General features: G+C 42.8%; 1 protein-coding gene across 1 annotated transcript in view; it reads right to left on the bottom strand.

Moving 5' to 3' along the window:
- The window catches only part of LOC135203558 (proteasome subunit alpha type-7-like), a 48,680-nt gene that overhangs the window by 29,665 nt on the left and 633 nt on the right, over positions 1 to 18,382 (bottom strand). The window lies entirely within an intron of this gene.

Raw genomic sequence — 18,382 nt, 5'->3', positions numbered from 1 at the left:
TAGCGTCTTAAATAACCCCTTGAGGTGATGATCTGTCTCCGTCATTGTCCAGGAAACCTTAGCCGATGACAAATAAGACCTCCTTGGAGCGTCCACCAAATTGGCGAAATCTCCTTGAGAAGAAGACGGTGCTTTCAATCCTGCCTCTTCTCCTGTTTCGTACCAGATTCCCTGCTCAGCCCTTTCAGTCCTAGATGGAGGAAGTGCAAACGAAGTCTTCCCTTACCCTTTAACCTTCCTTGAATCCATCCAATCCTGGACTCTCTTAAACGCTCTCTTCGCAGAGAGCGAAGTGGCCATCTTAACGAAGCCAGGAGCCTTCCTGGCCTTCGATGAGGCAAATTGTGAAGGGGGAGAGCAAGGAACGGGCGCTTGAAAATTGTCTGGAAACAATTTCTTAAGTAAATCCGTCAAAGTCTTATAGTCTGAAGTCGCTGACGCATTTGGTTCGTAATCATCCGTAGGGCAGAGATCACTAGAAGAATCCTTCTCTCAGTCATCAGCGTCCTTCAAAGATCGCGATGACTTCGACACTTTAACATGTGAAATATCCTGACGCTTCGGACTCAATTGTTGAGCGTCCTGGCAAGCGTCCCGATATGTAAGGCGCCGCGCGTTCTGAGAAGCGTCCTGATGTGTAGGACGCCGTGCGTCCTGAACAGCGTCAGCTCGAGCGTCCTGGCGAGCGTCCAGCGCGTCTTGAAAAGCGTCTTCTCGAGCGTCCTGGCAAGCGCTTCGCTGCTTAAGACGCCGAGCGTGATTATCATCATGCAAAGCTTGAACTTTCGTCATGGATCCTTGAGCGTTCTCGGCCTTTTGACAAAGACGCCGGCCGCCTGTGCGGCAAACTCATGTCTCTGTCCAAATTCGTCTCTCCTAGACGCCCTTTCATGAGGAACGTAATCACGTTCTCTAATGCGTGGCTACTAGGAGGAGACTCAAAGGCCGAAAAACGCGGAGAAGGAGCCGGGGACTGCCTAGTCCTCTTAACAGGCAGCCACCGATCCTTCCTCCGATGACTAGGTTCTGCCTCCTTTTTCTCAAAATAGGAAGCTAACTGTTTCTGCATTTCCCAAAGCATTTTCCTTGATGGGGAAAGTTCTCGATCAGGAGAAGGACTCATCCTGTGCGAGGAAGATGGGCGAGGGGATGCCCTTTCCTTCAACTCAGGAACATGCTTAGAGCGACTTGGACGCTCGAAAGAGTCCTCCCCTGATGAAGTCTTGTTCCTTTTCTGTGGCGGAAAAGCTTCAAAATCTTCAGGTGATGAGTCTACGCACTGATCAGAAGGACGTGAAGCGTCCTCTTCTCTGAAACCTCTCTTAAGAGGGCGACGGCCGCCTGTGCGGCACCTTGCGCCCCTGCCGCTCTCCCCATGAGAGGTCTTCCGAGAGTCCCAACCTCGGCGAGGAGAGGAAGCCTCGGAAGAAGAGAAGCACTCTTTAAGTATCCGTGCCCGTGCACGAACACCGGCAGCCTGAGATTCGTCCTCAGTTTCTGCCGAAGGGACGTCAGAACCGGTCATTAGATCCCGTAACCCTCCTTCGGCTTTCGGCTTGCCCTCTCCCTAAGGCCTGGGAGTCCGGCAGGGGCCTAGGCCTAGAGGCATTATGGGACCGATCTGACGCCCCCTCCACAACACTAGATGCACTATTGCAATTATTCACATTTGATTGTAGAGCAATCACTTTCGATTCCAAGGCGCGAATCGACTCCATAATCGTAGATAATACGTTTCCTTCTGCAGACACTTCCTGATTGTTCGGAGGCAATACAACAGGATTAGGTTGAATTACATCTACAGGAGGATTTAATGGAGATACAATTCTACCCTGACTTCTATTCACAGAAGCACTTCTAGAGGAAGACCTCCTGATTCTATCATGCTCAAGCTTTTTCACGTAAGAATCATATGCCTTCCATTCAATTTCAGTCAATTGCTCACATTTGATGCATCTATCATTCAACATACATACATGACTAAGACACTTCGAGCACACCGAATGAGGGTCTACCGAAGCTTTCGGCAACCTCACCTTACATTCCTGTACCTTACACACCCTGAAGCTAGCAGAGCTAGATCCAGACATCGTAATCAAAGAAAGTCAAAGCCAAATCCAAATCAAATCCACTATCACGTATGCCAAGCCAACAAGCCAAATCAAAACCAAAAGTCAATCAGAATACTCAAGTTAGCACAAGAAGTTTCAAAATCCTAGGCAGAGGTCTGTAAACAGTTGTTTACCGACCGGCGACAGAGAAAAATCTGAATAGAAAATGGGAATGATTCCTGATATCCGCCTCCCAGCGGCGGGAATGGGTACTAACCACCTGGCCGCCCACTGCGTGTGCCGGGAGTTTTGAAATTCTGTCGGACGTCGGAGAATACAGCTATATATATATCTGACAGGTAAGTTTCATGAACAAAACAAATATTTGAACCTTATGCAAGGTTTCAAAAGCCACTGAGGAAGAACCATTTTATATATTTATTTTTGCCTTGCATACATTCTAGAGCAGAGACCACACCAACAGATGGATCTCAAAGAGTTTTGCTGAGAGCATACGGCGTGACGTTTGAACTTGGGGAATGAACCAAGGCATGATTGTGATCTCATGACATTCTGCCCAAGTGAAGATCTCGACCACATCCTGCCTTGCTTTTGAAAGCAAGCTCTGGTGGTGTGTTGTCAGCCAAGACCCAGACACAACAACCCAGCTGGAGATTCCAACAAGTTGGTGCCCCAGCTTACATTCAAAGCATTGCAAGGTCTGTTAGTCCTGCCACCAACAAAGATGGTAAAGTATGGTCACCACAGTCTGTATCTGGAAGTACTGAGACTACCGAGACATCATGAATGTCGATATGACTGTGACTGAGAAACCAGCTTCTCCAATGGTACCAGATGACCTACCCAATTCTGACAAGACTTTGTTTTAGGTCAAGGGGAAACTACCTTCTTCCAGAAGGAAGACTGGTTTTACAGGTTAGTCAAAAGGATCTGAATTCTCATTCTAAGACTTTGTTTCCCTTACAAGTGCTGGTCCTGCCATGTAAGTTTTGCATGATTTGTGAAACCTGCTGTTTTCCTGATCAAGAATCACTCGACTCCAAATGTATATCTGATCAGTAATAAAATCAGAAAATTAATACATGAAGAATCCAATAACTTGAGAATTATTGAATAGTAAAGAAATGAAAGTTTGAGAGCATCAAAAAAGGACACAACAAAATACAAGATTCGAAATGGTGGCATACAGGTAACCAGCACGAAGAAAGCAAAAAACTTGACACTATAAATATCATGATACTCAGTGGTAATGTGGAAACTGCTCAGAATGAGATGTGGGTTGATCACTCATCTGATTGTTATGACTATTTTTACCAGAACAAAGACATTATTGATACAATACACAGCTATCAGTATCTCAGCAATCACTACTACAGTTGATAATTCATATTCATCAACTTCTTGTGAATGTATCTTGTTTAAATTCTTACAACTGGGGATGATTTAACTAAGTAATGAGAGACTGACCAAACAGGTCTACTTTGGCATGTTATCTTGCACCATCTACTTCGAGGTGGTAGGACTAAACAACGTATGGTGAATGTTAAGTAGTAGACGGCCGCATGAAGATCTCATTTATTATAATGTAATTTGCTAACCACACAATACCTTGGATTAGGTGACACGAGGATAAGAAAAGCCAAAGGGGCAACAACTAACCAGTCAGATAAAATAAATTTGTTTTAGCATTAAATAGCGAAAAAATCTCAACTTTAAGCAGAAAATGTCACATAAAAATACATTAAAAACAAAGAAAATTTTCCTTTTGTGCATTTTAATTGAATGTTACCTTTGAAAATTGCTCTAGGTTGTAATTTCAGTTACTTGAATAGGAAAATATTCATGTTTTTGAGAAAAATTTCACCAATAGTACACATTTCTTTATGTACGTATGTCGAAAATTATCATTAATTCGCTTTTTTCATATTAAAATAGGCAGTCATACGTGGCTTACTTGAGGGGGTATATGGTATGCACTTGGCACATGGAATACTTTGTATATGTGGTACATAATAGCTAAGTTTAATGTGAACAAGTTATTGGGTACATTTTAAGTTTGATACCTTTGGTCAAAGATTGAGGTTGCCAATTCGGAAAGACGTCTCCTTATCTTGTCATAAGTGTTAACGCTTAGATGCAGGAATGGGTCTTTTGGACCCGGACGGCTTTTTGTATCTTGATAAGGCTGCATTCTATTCATGTGAGAGCATTCATATTTCATGTAATCCTTGAAAATTTTTATCATAAAATATGATATTGTTATGATACAATAAAGTTTTATGCATACTTACCTGGCAGGTATATATATAGCTGTATTTTCTGAAGTCCGACAGAATTTAAAAAACTTCCGACACACGCAGTGGTCGGCCAGGTGGTTAGTACCCATTCCCGCCGCTGGGAGGCGGGTATCAGGAACCATTCCCATTTTCTATTCATAATTTTTATTTCCACTGTCCCCTGAGGGGAGATGGGTGGGTACTTGAATATATATATATCTGCCAGTTAAGTATGAACAAACTTTATTGTATCATAACAATATCATTTTTTGCTGTCATGAACTTACCTGTTCAAGATAGAATATAGTTTGAACCCCACCGTTGGAGGTGGGAAGGGACAGAATAGAAGGATTTTGGGACACAAATGCATGCAGATGATTTACATCTTGGTTCCACCTGTTTAGCATAGCCGACTTCGTGATTACTGTCACCCAAGTCTGCTTCTGCTTTACTAGAGTTGCCAGCGAGGTAGAGACCTATAAAGCTGGTGCACTCCAGATGATCTGTCAACGGGGGCGTGACCACAATGTGACTAGACCATATTGACCATACCATGAGGGCTAAGAAGTAAAATAAATATATATATATATAATTATATATATCACCACCTGACCAACCTAGCCAAAGTTAATGTGTGTTAACTAAGGCTTCAGAGTTAAGAAGTCGCCGTTGTCAGCGACTCCACAACTAAATTAAGAGCTCTTCCTAACCATTTTCTACAGGATAGGATGAGTAGTACTTCTTGCCCCCAAGATTGTGTCTGCAGACACGTATGGCCCTAGCGAGCAGCAGATCTCATATGCCATCTTCACATCTCGCAGGGAGTGTGAAGTGAACCCAGAGTTGCTTCGCTAAAACATGGTACTCAGGATGTTGCTGAGTGCCATGCTCTGTTGAAATGCTTCCAAGGCCGCGCCCTCACCTCGTGAGTATTCAGATAAAAAGCTTCAAATCTTTGTGCAAACAATGAAGGAGCATTTTTTTGAAAGAACTCCTTAACCCTAAAACCAGGGTGTACTTCGATATGGGCAAGTCTGGTCTTTTTCGGAACACTGCAGATTGCCCGACTGACTTCGACTTTCTTGATTTTAAGTAGATAAAACTTGAGAGACCTGACAGGGCACAGGACTCTCTCTGGCTCCTGCCCACTAACTTGTGCCATCCTTGCTTCCAAGATCCTGGCCCAAGGACAAAAAGGGTTTCCATTCTTAGGCCATAACGAAAGGCTTAGAGAGCACACCTCCTTGTGTTCTCTAAAGCCAAAACTTGTGACGATGGCTTAAAATCTCACTAACCCTCTTTGTCGTATCTAGGGTGGTTAGAAGAAGGCCTTCCTGATCACATACAAGAAGTTAACAGGCAGGAGAGGTTCGAATGCTTTGACATCAAGAACTTCAGACTACGTCTAAGTTCCATATTGAAAGCTTCGATCCGGAAATGCACAGTCTGTACTAAAGTCAGGTGAACGACCAGTTGACCAGTCAGACGAATCAAGGACAGCAAGGCTGAACCCTGAAGACCAAAAGGCACTATTCTTAGCTGAAGGATGAGTGTCTGGACTGCCTGGGCGATTCAATCTAAGCAAACCTTGGGGGTGTATCAACGCAACCCAACGTCGTCCGCAATCGACTTCGTCAATAAGAAACCCAGGGCTACTATATGTCGCCTGATCTCGCACGAGTGTCTGACTCCGAGAAAACAGGCGAGACAAAAAGTAGATGGTGAGCTAGATCGAGATTCCACAGACCTCAATGATCGTGAAGGTCTTTGTTGTTTGACAGATGCAAATCTGTCAAACAACATTCTCTGTTGTCTGTTCGCACTGGCAGAATTTTCAAAACTCTCGGCAACCGCTAGACCACTGGTAGTTCAGGTGATCTCCCCCACGTTCCGTGGCGAATGGTACTTGGAACTATTCCCGTTTTCCTCAGATTTTCTCTGAACCCTGTCTCCTGAGGGGAGGAGGGTGGGAATTTAATTATATATACCTGCCAGGTAAGTATGCATAAAACTTTATTGTATCATAACAATATCATTTTTATGCATGACACTTACCTGGCAGGTATATATATAGCTGATTGACACATTTGGAGGTGGGTCACAGACAGCAACATCGTCATAATTCAAAAATGAACTAATTTTTAAAATTATTTTATCAAGTTCCTTACCTGCTAAGGTAGCTGACTTCGTAGTCCTGCCTCTTAGCCTGCTAAACCTTAGTAGCTCTCAACTAGGATGTGACCTGTTTGTTGAGAAAGCTAATAACAAGGGTCTGACAACTGGACGGGACCAATTTGTTGACAGGAAACCCTAGCCCTCTCTTACCAGGGGCATTCATGCTAGGATAAGTTAGACCACACACAAAGCTAACGTAACACATTACACTTCACATACTGAAGAGGAAATAACCCTCTCAGACAACCATAAAAAGAACACCACTTAATTAAAATACCTAGCATGTTAGTAATCTATCGTTGCTGCCGTCGATCGAGACGATTCGTACGGACTTTTGCAATCCTGTAACGAACCTCTAGATGATCGTTACATTCTACGCCTGTTGTTATAATAGGCTCTTTCTCGTAAACTCGAGCAGGGACCGAGAGAAGATACTTCTTAAGATATGAGAGAGCTGTGGAATATCAGAGTTGATGTGGACCACTGGTTTCCAAAAACTCGTTTCGAGGACTGGAGGGACGACCGAATTGCATTTACTTCTTTCAGATTAAGATCCAGGACATCTGAAACACTATCCAGATGTCCGGCACCTTCTTTCTATCATGACGCACTGAGAGATGTTCAGAATAATTCCTAGATCTTGAATAATATTTCAGTTTCCCGGTAGGAAAAAACTGTGGTCTGAATTGCAGTCTATTCGGGGAAACAAACTTCTTCAGGAAGGAAATGGTCCCCAGCAAGCTCATCCATTCCCTCCCCGAGTATGCTTACTTCCCTATAAGGCTGCGCTTTGCCTAAGCAGGAGAGCATATAAAAGTGCAATGTTGCGGTAGACTCGTAGTCTCTACCGTGCCGGTACGAGCACCGAAAGGATTAAGAGATAACTCTGTTGAACATAGTAAGGCAAAACTAATGCAAACGTTTATTCATTCACGTAAGAAATCCCCTCAATCTTAGGCTAAAGTCCGTGATTGTAGGACAGAGATACAGTTAGTCAGTCAATCCCGCAGGAGAGACGTAACCGCCAGCACAGAGATACGGTTAGTCAGTCAATCCCGCAGGAGAGAGAGACGTAACCTACAGGGCATGACAGCACACGATCTGTTACTGGCTCGGTTGGAAGTTTGGAACTTGGACAGTCAGACACAGCAGCAGCCAGCAGCTTACGAACGTCGTCTCTTAACTTTATGTCTGGGTTGCCAGCTACCCTATTCTACGAAGAAATAGGTCCGTTATTTTTTGAACAAAAAGAGACTCTCAAGCTGGTATATTTAAGCGAAACAGAAAACGCTAAATATATAGATGCGTTTGTGTCGTCAGAACACTACCATACAACGGTAAAAGATAAATCGGAAACTCCTGGAAGTGACGATTAAATGTCCTTAAAATAGTAGACAATAGACCTCTCGGTTGCCATCCGAAGAGGTAACTACAGCAAGCGTGTATGACTTGAACCAACCAGTAGTAAAATAACGCAAGGCAAAAAATTTTTATTATATCACAATAAAGTTTGTTCATACTTACCTGGCAGACATATATATAGCTGAATTCGGAAATACAGCTACATACATATCTGACAGGCAAGTTTCATGAACAAAACTTAAGAGAATCGAAGCAGACAGCTCAAGCTTCTTAAGATACTGGACATAAGCGTTTCATTGACGTAGTCTACAAGTCTATTTCTTGTACGAGTCTGCGAATGAGGAAGGAGAGCTCTTCCGAACCTTGTCCTTATTCGCTTACGCAATATCAAGTTAATGAGATGTTTGTCAATGAGAACTAACCCATTAACGGTACAGAGAGATATTTTGTCAATGAGGGGAGACCCACTTACTTGACAAAACGATAGTATATTGTCAATGGGGGAAAGTCACTGAATTGACAAAACGTAATCCAGGAAGTCGAGCCTTTTATTTTTCGATTCCCGTCTCAAACAAGGAAGGGACAAGAATCCTGTTAAGAGACTGGGCTTACGGTAGGTAGAACGACGATGCTCAATCGGCATGGAAGTCTCGACTAGAAACTAACAAAATCTATCATCTGAAAAACCCTTTCAGATGGTCTAAACTTTAAATTTATTGGCAGTATGGCAAAGGAAGTCCTGTCTTGCGCTTTCCTGAAGAGCGTCCTTTTGATGAGTGCCTTTGCAAGAATCCTACTGAACGTTGCCGAAAATCCTGACGTTCAGGACGTCGAGCCTTTACATAACCCGTAACTGTCTTATCTCAAAGTCTTGACTGAGGTAGAGAAAACGAGATCTTCCCTTGAGCTTTCCTTAACCCCATCCACCTTTGCGAAAAGCAATATAATATTGACAGAGACCTCTTGAATTCACGAAACCCGAGGTCTTGCTGGGTTTCGAAGACGAAGTTCTGTTCACTTTCTTGAGGCTCAAATCTTAAACAAGAGCTTGAAGAGTTCAACAGAAACGTTCTGGTGCGCGCTCGGCGTCCACTGGCGAGGACGCTCGGCGTCCTGGTGCGCGCTCGGCGTCACTGGCGAGGACGCTCGGCGTCCTGGTGCGCGCTCGGCGGCCACTGGCGAGGACGCTCTTTTTGGCGCCACTGGTGGGAGTACGTCCATCCGAGCGTCCTGTTCAAGCCGATCGTCCAAATAAGCGTGCAGAAAAGCGTCACGCTCCTGACAGGCGTCAAAACAAGCGAGAGAAACTGCCTTCTTTTTCCTATTTCTTGGTGGAAAGAAGTACACGTGATCAGGCAACTTTCGCCTTCTTACTTCTCACAGAAACACATAACGAGGGAGAAGGGACGTGAAGCGTCCTCTTCTATAAAGCTTCTTAGAGGGCGCGAGTCCTTCCGAGAGCTCCAACCCTTGTGCGGGGAGGACGCCTCGGAGGACGAGAAGCAATCCTTCAGGATTCGTGCATGTGCACGCACTTTGGCAGTCTGGGGATTTTCATCAGAAACTGCCGAAGGCACGCCAGATCGGTGGGGTTCCCTGTAACCCTCCTTCGGCTTTCGACATGCCCTCTCCCTTGGTTCTGGGAGTTCGACAGAGGTCTAGACCTAGAGGCGTTATAAGGCCGATCTGACGCACCCTCCACTACACAAGGGGCACTGTCACTGCACTTAGCCACTTCACTATTGCTCTCTAAAGCAAGCACTTTCGATTCTAAGTTACGAATCGAAATAGTATAAGAGAAAGGGCAATAACCTCTACAGACACTGTTTTAGGGCCCGAAGGCAACATTACAGGGTTAGGCGTAACAAAAACAGAAGTAGAAACTCTTCACAACAATGAAGGAGAGCGATCACCTCTCGCAGACATAGTCATAACCCGTAGGCCATACTACAGCGTTAGGCAAAATAAAGTCTACCGGAAGGTTAGCAGTATCACTACCCTGACTTTCGTAATTGATTAATTGCGTACATACTAAACAAACTTTTTCCTTACGGAATTAGACACGTTTACTGATTAATTGCGTACATACGAATCATACTTTTTCCTTACGGAAATAGACATGTTTACTGATTAATTGCGCCCCCCAAGTGCGGAACTACCGAAGCTTTCGGTAGCCACACCCTATCTTTGCAGACAACACCCTCTGAAACTAGCCTAACTAGATTCAGATATCTTATGCAAAAATGAATCAAATTCAAATCAATTTAAGATAGCGTATGCCTAGCCACAAATCCAAGTAAATAAATTAAAAGACAATTAGGATACTTAGCGGCAAATGAAGTTTCCAAAATCCTAAGCCGGAGGTACTGAAAACAGGTGTTTTCAGTACCGGCGACAGAAAATTTATGAATAGAAAATGGGAATGGTTCCTGATACCCGCCTCCCAGCGGCGGAGGAATGGGTTACTAACCACCTGGCCCGACCCATGCGTGTGTCGGAAGTTTTTTAAATTCTGTCGGACTTCAGAAAATACAGCTATATATATACCTGCCAGGTAAGTGTCATGCATAAAAATGTTAATTAGTGGAAAACACCAAATATATTAAGGTCTTTGGGACAGGCACATAATTTCAATGTGTATGCGTAATTTGCAGGAACTGGGTCTCTGAGACCCGGTAAGAGTTTTACTCTTTTCTTTCGTTTATTTCCACTTCAGATATTAATTGATACATGAATAATCTTCAGATTATTATGTTTTCATTGAATTATAGGTATAACACTAAAAATAAAATATAAAAAAATTTTATTTAGATATGTAATTTACAAAATAGTATCACCAATCCTTGAAGATCGTTGGAACTTGAGTTTTCAATTCTTGTTTTTAGCATCCTTGGATCATTGGAGCTGATGTTTTCAATTTCTAACCCTATTTACAAGGCAACAATGTCCTTTGAAAGATTTGAGGAAATTATGCGTTTCAAGAGATTTGATAATAAAAGAACAAAAGAATTCCGTTTGCAAACTGATCATCTAGCTGTTTTTAGATATATATGGGACCAGTTTATTGTATATTGTAGAAAATCTTATATCCCTAGTGACTGCGTGACAGTGGATGAGCAACTCGTTCCTTTCAGGGGAAGGTGCAGGTTCATCCAATATATGCCAGCGAAGCAGTCGGAATATGGAATAAAGATATTTTGGGTTTGTGTTTCCAGAAGTTATTTTGGGTTTGAGGGAATTATTTACACTGGAAGATGTTTGTAAAAACCTTGGCACAAAAATTGTATTACAGCTGTGCAGTCAGTTTAGAAATACAGGTAGTAACATAACCACTGACAACTTTTTCACTAGTGTACCACTAGCAGAGGCCCTTTTGGAAAAAAAATTGTCATTGGTTGGTACACTACGCCAGAAGAAGCCCGATATTCCTAACATCATGAAAAGTGCAAAGAATCATGAAGTTTACAGTAGTGAATTTGGTTTCAAGAATGATGTCACAATGGTCAGCTACATACCAAAGAAAAAACCAACTCAGAAGAAAAATTTAATACTGCTTAGCACTATGCATCATTATAAAGAGATTGACAAAAACCATCTATCATTACCTTCTACAATGAAATAAAATGTGGGGTTGGTGTGATGGACCAAACTCATGCAAAAAGCAAACAAGAAGATGGCCAATGGTTTATTTGGTACAATATGATAGACGTTGCCTGTCTTAGATGCTTATATAATTTTTATTTCACAACATCCAGACTTCCACCCAAACAAGTCACACAAACGTCGACTTTTTATAAAAGAACTCTTGAAAGATTAGTTACTCCACATATGTCAGAACGACTGGAATCAGTCCAAAATCTTCCAGAAGCTGTATTATGTTCCATGGAAAGATGTGGAGTGGTAACCGAACCAGCTGGGGAAGAAGAGATATCACAACTGTCCAAGCAAGAGAGATCGTAAAAGTGCAGCAACTTGCAAGAAATGCCAAAGCCATGTCTGCAGAGAGCACAGCTACATTGTATGTTCTAAATGCCAAGTCTAGAGTGTAGTAGGGAGCGCCGTATAAACTGTAGGTCCTCTAGTGTAGCGTTTCATAGAACTGCTATCACTGTAAGGTGTTAAGTTCAGTATATCAATTATTAATTTACATCTTTCATTGAATGAAATAATTTTTTTTTTTTAAATGTCGTAACAATACGAAGCTTATCAAGATATAATTTTAAATATAAATTTTTCCCTTTTTTTTCATCTATTCAGTGGAATTGTTTTTAAAAAAAGTACATTTTATGTACTGAATTTGGACAAGAATTTAATTATTTTTATCTTAAATATGTACTACTTATGATAAATATTCAGGAATAAAACAAGCATTTAGTTTAAATCGTTTTAGCTATTACCAATATGAAAAGTCTGTACGAACCCACCTCCTGCATTGGTGTCATAGCAAGAGATGTCTGCATCCAAGGGTTAAACAGTTAAATGTTTTAATCAAAACTTTGGTGTAGCTACAGTATATTATGCAACTGCAGAATGAGCAACTTACAGATTCATATTTCTACAATAAAATCTGCCAATTTCAAATGGCATAGTATAGCCATATACTAATAAAGTGAACTATAGTTTGAAAATGATGGAGCTGTGCTTCCATAAACAGTGGTAAGTACAGTAGTACTGTATTTGCTAATACAGTCAAACCTCAGTTTTTGTACGCCTCTCTTTTCGTATGTTTCAGTTTTCGTAGGTTTGACTTTTTTCTACGAAATTTCGTCTCGGTTATTGTACACTTGGAAACGCTCATCTTGGTGGAGGCCAGTGCGTGACCTAGCCCCGTATGAAGGGCCCAAACAAAGCATCCCGTCTTCTCCCACGACCCATTCTGGCTTTATTTCTCACAGAATAAGCATCTCTGCACTAGTAGTCCGCATCACTGCATGCGTTTGTTGTGTTTTGTGGTAAATTTGCTGTGGCAAAAAAGACCAGGAATATGATTGAATTCAAGAAAGAACTTGTAGCGAAGTATGAAAGCAGTGCACATGTAGCTGATCTTGCTAGGATGTACAGTAAGTCAATGTCAGCAATCAGCCCCACCCTAGCAAAGAAGCATGAAATCAAGGCAGCTGATGTTGCGAAATGGGTCATGTCATTATCCAAACAGAGATTGCAACTAGTGGAAGATTTTGAGAAGCCGTTGTCGGTGTGGATCAATGAAAAAGTTAGTGGGGGATAGTGTGACTGAAGCAATCATTTCTGAGAAAGCTAGGGTATTGCATCTTGATCTTAAGTAAGAAAATGCCAACTAGTGATGCTCTTGGTGACTTTAAGGCCAGCAGAGGCTGGTTTGAAAAATTCTGAAAGTGTACGGGCATCCATTGTGTTGCACAGCATGTCGTACAGCTTAACGACTCCAAAAATTGCTTACCATCACCCAAAATCTGGTTAATGACATTGTTGGCCAAGCGCTGTGAAACCGGAACACCGTTAACCAATACTGCCCATAAGAGAGGACTGCCTGTACAGTATTTTTCTTAAAAGGAGCTTTTTCTTTTTTGAAGTATGTACAAATGTATATGATGTAGTTACCTTTGAAACAAATGAAAACCTTTGGAAAAATGAAAACAAAAAAGGTAGGCTACTATTCAGTACTGTATTCTTGAATACTGTAAAGGCCTAAGATTTAAGGTGGATGATGTATGTTATACTACAAAAAAGCCAGCCAAAGAATGACAATCAGCATCACATTGAAAAAAGGTACTTAGCCTTCCAATGCCTTATACGCCCACGAGGCGTAGAGGGGGAAGAGGGAGAGGGAGACTCTTCTCGGAAGGCGGGTACGAAGCAACGCGTTTCCTACCAGTCTTCCCAACTGATAAGGCAGCCAACTTCACATCTAAAACAGAGTCCAGCCTCTGAAGCACCGCCTGGCATATGAGCTCAGACTGATGTGCCAGAGAAGGCTCCGAAGACAAGGAAGGGAGATGTTTCGAACTGGGTGGCAGAGATGACGACACAGCTAAGAGAGGTGGCTAGGAGGCGACTGCAAGATACATCATCGATGAGAGTGACGTCACGACCTCCCCTCTGAGCGAAGGGGAAAGAGACGCCACTGGCGGAGGAATACACAAAGATGGGCCCCGTGACGACAACAATGGGGCTGACACTGCAGCATCACTCCGAGACAAGGTGGCAGCAGACACCGGCGGAGCAATACAAGATGGCCGACTGCTCCCACCCATGGAGACGAGGCCTGAAGGGGGGGGGGGGGGGGGGAGGAGGAGGATGGCCTGGCTGGACTGGGGAGGGGGGTGCGAGCCTCCTCAAAATGCGCTAGCAACCCTCCCAAAGACGTAGTACCCCCTAGCCCAAGCGTCTTCCAAATTGCCGCCATTTTGGACGCCTCCGACTGGAAGAGAAGAGAATGATGAAAAAACCTCACCCTTCTCGGGAACTGAAAAAAACTCCCGAAGAAGAGGGGGCTACATTACAAATAATACCCTGGCGACCTCCCGATACTTCCATCGATGAATCAATGGAAGAAAAGGAAGAAGCAGGGGCAACGCTACTATGGGGGTTGACTACTGCGGAAGACACAACATCGGGATTAGGAGTAAAGCCCTCCCAAGAAGGAAGAGTGGAGAGAGACTGACGTTCCCCCTTACCATAAAACTTCCTCCACTGCTCCAAAGACCATGCCCAGCATTCCGTACAAGGATTCGTAATCGTACAAAAATTGGAACGACACCTACTGCAAGTAGTGTGAGGGTCCATCGTTGACGAAGCCAAGAAACGAGAACACAGGAATCCAGGAATTCCGGGGCACCAACGCTGACGTCAAGAAGGAGCAGAAGAAGCCATAATAATAGGTAAAAACACACACACAAACACACTAAAGGAACGAAACGGGCAAAAACCGGGAAAAAGGCCAAGAGAGGAAAAAACCCAACTCTCATCCCAAGGCGGTAAAGAAAGACTGGTGTAGATGTTCGGCGTTTGACCACTCTTCACCCGATCTACGCATGCTTTGCCAGATACCACAAGATTCCTTGCTTACATCTACTTTTTTACCGGATCCAGCTAGATGCTAGAAATTATCCTATTGTTAAGACCGAGGGTTTGTTCGCGTATGAACAAAATTATTTATCAACTACTAGACAGTGAACTAAAAGGAGGTGAATAAAGCATGACACAAGTACTAGTTTAAAGTGATAGTACATTAAAGGTAAAAATTTTAAATCCCAAATTTTATTTCAAATTTTGATCAATTTTAGGCAACACCTAAAAGTATGAAGATGCCATTGTCTTCGGAAGCACCAGCCATAAATTTTGAATTGAGAGTACATACCATACCTCTATTGGGATTAAAATAAATGGGAAATTTCACCAGAAAGTGTCTCACTCTCAATAACCAATTATAACTGGCAGGCACTCTGATGCACCAACTCCTTTTATAATACAGTGGTCTAAAGTGTTCATAAGGCGTTGACGCCCAATCCATAGGAAAACGACACCACCTCTGTGTTATTGGCAAATGGACGATTAAGTCTAGGCTAGATATCTCTATACAATGCTCCTTTTCATTTTACAGTTAGCTTGCTCAAGGACTACAGTCTCTCTTGCCATTTCCTCAACATACAGGAAGAGGCTATTATCCATGTCAGTCATAATAGTTAAAGATAGGCTATGTGGGGTTCTAGGGGCATAGCTAAAGACTAGCAAGGCCCACCTGCGAGTGACTGCAACTATGTTAGGTTATGGCAAGTGAGGGAACTGAATACATGGTACATTTTTACTTGAAACTGAAGCGAATTGTATTCTAGAGTTGAAAATATCCTTTTCCTATGTAAATGTGTGCGTGAGCATATTTAGAGATATTGGACCCTCTTATATACTACAATTAAGGGGGACAACAGTGGGAAAGTAGGTAGTAGTGTGGGGGAACACACAAAATGAGTTAAAATACACGGATGGCTTTATGTAACCTGACCTTACTTAATCTAGGGCACTAAATTAGTATAAATAATACGGTTATGACAATGTAGGGCGTGTCATTGCCCCACCTAACCTAACGTGGGCACTAAAACAAAATGGATGGAAACCTAATCCATGTACACCTAATCTTACCTAACCTACCTAACCGAATATATCGGGACCTTCCCTTGCCAGTAGGCTTCATGCGCCCTGAACCCCTCCCTTCCACCGACATAATTTAGATCAAGAGGTCCTTCCTTACTTAGTGTGTGATACCACTTAAAAACCTTCCATGAAACTTAGCTTTATCATAATCAGAACTTGCGGAAGTATCGTGGGATGTTGGAATAAATCCTTGTCACTTTATTCCTGACTATTGTCCTCCACCCAAAAACCCCAGTTCCTGACTGTAGCCTCCCATAATAGTAGAATAGAATATTCCCTAGCTCTAGTCTTCTAATTTGTTACTGAACGAGGATTAGAGATGTTCAAATCACACTGAATGCAAGACAAACATAATTTCAACTCCTGAATATACTCAGGGTTTAAAGTAAAAATTTACTGAATGTTCAATGGCCTAAACCTTACCTTAATTAAAATCAAACCTTGCAGAGCTATTATGGGGATGCTGATACACTGTCATGTAATTTCCAGTTTTCCTCTTTTGCACCTTACCAAACAGCCCCATTTCCCACTGTAGTTTGCCATAATCATAGTATGTATATAAAAGCTTCCATTATCTTCAAATTATCAGTTTGCTACCGAAATGAACATCATGTTCAAAATGCACTAAAAGAAATCATACATCTGTCTGGGATGACTCAAGGAACTTGAGTTTCACGTCACCCAAGTAATCATAACTAAGAACCGAAGATGGTTTCTTCAAGCATTGCCTGCATTTTAAAATCCCACTAAGTTGGTAAAACTCTGAATAAAAAACCCAATCGGCTTTCCACATAGTCCACGTCCCCATATTTCCAAATGAAAATAACAAAAGTCGTTTCAAATATACTTGCAATCCTCATGCCTAATGCACTTGGAAAAATAAAATAAAAAAAAATAGTTTTGAGCCCCAGTTGCATAAATGTCAAATCATGAATGAAGTACTTACTAAAGTCCAAATGAGTAACACCATCCATTGTACAGGTAGTCCACGGTTATCAGCTGGGGTTACATTCCAATGACTTGATATGCGAAAACTGCTGATCTCCGAAAATAATTTTTGGCGACCGATTTTCGCCACAGACAAATAGATTGTGGCGCCTCTGTTAGGTACATATCTACGCAAATACTCTATTATTGGTGCCAGTAACTGGAAACAGCACATTTTGGCACTAGCCAAACCCCATAAAACCAAATAACCTATAACCAGGGACTGCGTGTAAATAGGAGACTGTAGAGCAAAATTAATACAATATCAAGGACTAGAAATAAATGGTGTGGCCCCTCCGGCCAGTTAAGAGCTAGAGAGCAAGACACCCTAGCTAGGTTAGGAAGGTCTGGTTAGATCATCACGGCACATTGCTCTAGGAAAGGTTAGGTTAAGGTTGTTTTGGTTAAGTAGCCGATGCCAGGTAGTTTACACAACAATGGAACTACCTCTGAACAGAAGCTAGGTGTATTGTCTCCGGTGTTTAATGTTACTTGGGGGTTGCCCCCTTGGCCAAGTCAGGGCACAGCATCCCAAGTGAGGTTAGGTTAGGCCAGGACCTGGCACTCAAGGAAAGGTTAGTAGGTTTGTTTACATAAGCGGAACCTGTCCCGTCATTCTACACTGCCCCCCCCACCCCCACGCAGGCCAGTGTGCGTCCGAACAGTAATTTGTTCCTGCTGATCTGTTTCTGATGTTTGGTGTTACTTAGTGGTTCCGGGTAGGGACATGTCACCCCCAGCAAGACCAGGGCACATTTCCTGAAGTCAGGTGAGGAGACAGCATTCCAGAAAAGTTTAGGATTCCTCATGCTTACCCCTATCTCGCTATTCTGCATCCACTCCTAGTAGTTTCCGTATCAATCTCTTATCTAGCTTATCTCACACTAGCTAATTAGGGTAAAAGACTGATCGGCCACCTCTCTCGGAACATGGCCACTTTACGAAAAAGTACTTGAATTAGGTATGCCATTATTTCACAGTAATTTAGGAGAAAACAAATAGGTAGTACTCCGAGAGGAGCGTAGAGGTCTCAGTGTGCTGCCTGGATAGGCCACAACTCTTGACTGCTGCTCATGGAAGTGAATTAAAGTGCTTTTTCAGGATGGTAGCCGCAATGCCACTGCTCGGGATGGTGGCTGCTATGTTGCTGCTCGGGATGGTGGCTGTTACCTATGTCGCTGCTCAGTCACTTACCCTATGGCAGGTTAGGATGTGGAGAGGGTTTTTTTTCTCTTTTTCCTGCTAGCCTATGTCAGCCATTTAGGTAAGGACCTGGTACTCCAAGCCAAGATGTTAGGGCGAGGTGGGAGATGGGGGGGGACCCAAAGGCCTGGCATCTTACGCTGGGCTAAAATGGTTCTTTGTAATTGGCCTTTTAGT

Source organism: Macrobrachium nipponense, chromosome 36 (assembly GCF_015104395.2).
Source record: "Macrobrachium nipponense isolate FS-2020 chromosome 36, ASM1510439v2, whole genome shotgun sequence".
In the NCBI taxonomy this organism is placed as follows: Eukaryota; Metazoa; Arthropoda; class Malacostraca; order Decapoda; family Palaemonidae; genus Macrobrachium; species Macrobrachium nipponense.
Note: the sequence above shows the minus strand (reverse complement) of the source record. Positions and strands in the feature narration are given on the sequence as shown.